This window comes from Triticum dicoccoides, unplaced genomic scaffold (genome assembly GCF_002162155.2).
Source record: "Triticum dicoccoides isolate Atlit2015 ecotype Zavitan unplaced genomic scaffold, WEW_v2.0 scaffold187562, whole genome shotgun sequence".
Taxonomy (NCBI): domain Eukaryota; kingdom Viridiplantae; phylum Streptophyta; class Magnoliopsida; order Poales; family Poaceae; genus Triticum; species Triticum dicoccoides.
This window is the reverse complement of record NW_021228842.1, coordinates 2,984-6,018: the sequence shown is the minus strand read 5'-3', so window position 1 is coordinate 6,018 and position 3,035 is coordinate 2,984. Positions and strand designations below refer to the sequence as shown.

The 3,035-nt window shown below is 47.9% G+C and overlaps 1 long non-coding RNA gene across 1 annotated transcript; it reads right to left on the bottom strand.

The window, feature by feature from the left end:
- LOC119344810 lies at window positions 1–818 on the bottom strand. The gene is made up of 3 exons (XR_005166816.1): window positions 743–818; window positions 180–250; window positions 1–57 (listed from the first exon to the last, which is right to left on the bottom strand). It is a non-coding gene; the product is annotated as an uncharacterized LOC119344810 (long non-coding RNA).
- Window positions 819–3,035: the final 2,217 nt, after the last annotated feature.

Below are 3,035 nucleotides of genomic sequence, written 5' to 3'. Positions count from 1 at the left end.
AGACGCCAACTGGTCGCTACCGTCGTGTTTCCCGGCCTTCCCGGTGTTCTTCACAAACTAGAGGAGACAAACAAAGATACAAAAGGTGTCACAGCCATGGCTCGACGTGTGTACAATCGAATCAACCCGGCCGAGAATAAAGGCACGGGGCAAGGTAAGTGATGGAAGTAGCTAATTACATTGGCAAGCGTGTCCCCGATGATAGGGACTTTCTTGGCGTCGCCTCCGGTAAGAATAGTGCTGAGATATCCTGCCAAAAGAGAAGAAAGAAAGTTTTTGCAATCCGTTAGTATGCTTTGCAGAAGAATTTGCGGCGTTCCCCTAAATAAAGGCTAATTGCAGATTGCTCAAGAACAGAGGCTGCAATTCTCAATCAGAGGGGGGGAAAAGGCTTCAAGGCTTTGCTTGAAGCAAGTAAGAAGACAGAATTACAGATATACAGGTATGGGTGCGACTTGTGAGAGAGCAGTTGGATTGTATTGGATTGGATTATTTGTAGCCAACAAAGTAAACTACACTAGGAACCAAAGTGATCCGTTAATCCGTATGTGTCTACCCAGCGAGTAGGCAAGCTACAAACCCTAAGCAAGAAGCTAGATACAAGCTAAACCCCGGCATCAGCAGCACATCGGATAGATTCAGAAGGACGCGACAGTCGCCGGCGACGGCGAGAGCACCATAGATTCCTCCATGGTAGATAGATGTGGACCAAAGCTGAGGGGTGAGGAGCACGGGAACTCACCGGAGCCGAGCACGACGGCGATGTTGCCGAGCGCCATGGCGCCCAAGCGAAGCCGGGCAACGGAAGCCGGAGCGAGCGAGCACCGGAGCTAGCACGCGGCCCTCGACGGCGACGGCGAGATCGGGCGCGCACGTACGGCCGGCGGTGGGCGATTCCGCTCCCTGCTGGTTTATTGTTCTCTCGCCGTACGTAGTACGTGTCTGTATCGTCTGGCGGCGGTTAAAACCGACGAACGAATAAACGGAGGCAGAATCTTGTTGGATTTAGTTTCCTTCATTCAATCACACGAGACTCCTTCCTTCCTTTTTCCGGAAACACCCTCGGGAGGGCCATCCGCCCGGGATTTTCCCTGGCCGTTGGGTTTTAGATGGACGGGCGTGATCCGATGGGCAAAGCGGTAAATTTGTATGCCCTTAACTTTTTCTTTTGGGCAAACGTATGCCCTAAGCTAGAACACGCAGCTCCGCTTGGTTCTCGTGAGATGATATCAGGTGGGTGGCCATTTGGCAAATCGACTTTTGATTGATGAACCAAATTCTGTTCATTACCGGACCTACCTTCTTGGGGAACAAGGCAAGGATTCCCAACGAATGATCAGGCCGGGTCCAGTGTGCCGATACACACGCCCCTTATTCTTCCTAGATCATGAGAGGAACGGTCACAATGAATTCATTCATGTGCCGACCGATTCAATTATCATCCATTCAAAAGACCGGACTGATAGAGAGAGAGGGACAGGCAACATATTTCAACGCAACAACAACAAACCAGAGGGCCCTACCTCCAAAAGGTACTACTCCATCCGTTGCAAAACTAAAGGTCTGTCAAACATAGAAAAACCTGTTTTATGAGGGGCAAAAACAACACATCTTATATTTTGAAGCGGAGGCAGTATCATACTCTCTCCTTTCATCTATATAGGGCCTAATACGTTTACGAGGCTAGTTTTGACCAAGTGTTAGAGCAATAATATATGACATGCAAGTTAAACAAAGCATACCGTCAAATTCGTAAGTAAAAAAGAGCTTCCAATAATATAATTTTCACATTATACATCTCATGTATTATTAATCATATCAATAGTCAAAGGCGGTCTTGAAAAATGCATTAGGCCTTATATAAATGTAAGGAGGGAGTATCGTAACTTCTAGACACCGCGGCTACCATTCACAAACAAAAAGCATCATCAACTCCAAGCTCCATCCGTGCCATGAATGAAAATGCTCCATCAAACACAGCACCCATTATTATCAATACAAACCAAACCCATGGTCCCGGGCAGGTTGAGAGGCAGTAGTAGCTAGTTTCAAAGGGCGTGCTTGTTTATGATGATCCTGGGGTGGAGGAGCTTGTGGCGGCGGCCTCCTCCTTCTTCTTCAGGTCCTCAAACTTGTCGATGGTGACCTGCAGCTCGTCGGTGCTGCCCACCGCCCACATGGTGTAGTAGTACACCCCAAAGACGAACCCCGTCAGCCCGCCCGCCACCACCACGTTCTTCGTCTTGGGCGCCAGGCTGCCGAACCCTGCCATCGACAACGACGGCGGTTGCTGCTGCTGCAGGACAAAAATGTCTTAGGAAGATGTTACATGTAGTTACCAATCCAAGGTGCGAAATATGAAAAATGGTCGTCTGACAACTCAAAATACAGTCTCTACAGTTTAAAACTGGGCATTACGGGAAGATATAGAGATTTGTGTTATACTACAATCTGACTCTCCTCTGGTGCTTATACAATCTGGCATTCAGTAGCTCTACGGCAATCGACAATTTCTGCCACAGCAAGAAGGAAAATAGGGCTTACTGGCGAGTAGCCTCCCCATCTGAACCAAATACTGCCTGTACATCACAAGACGGCCTACTGAGGCATCCTTCGGCCATACAAAGAAGTCTAGCAAGCACTAGAACATCGGACCTGAACAGTCACCTCTGTCTCTCTCACAAGGCCTGTCTACCTGGTGCTGGGACTTGCCGGGAAGTGACAATGATGCACTGATCCCAGAAAAAGAGGCAGAGGGAGATCCATTCAGGCCAAAGCCATTGGAAACAAGAAGACGCTGTTGCAAAACTATGTACATCGCTCTGCACATGTAACTTGAAAAGGAAAACCTATGTACATCCCTCTGCACAAGTGTTTGAAAGACACACAACGCAATTCATTTATCGTGGCAGTGCTTACTGGAATTCTGACACGGTGGACGTACCGAAATTATATTGTAGAGTACTATCCAAAGCTTACAAGATTTGGTGTATATATATAGTCATAATAGCACTACATGGATTTCTTCCATGGCT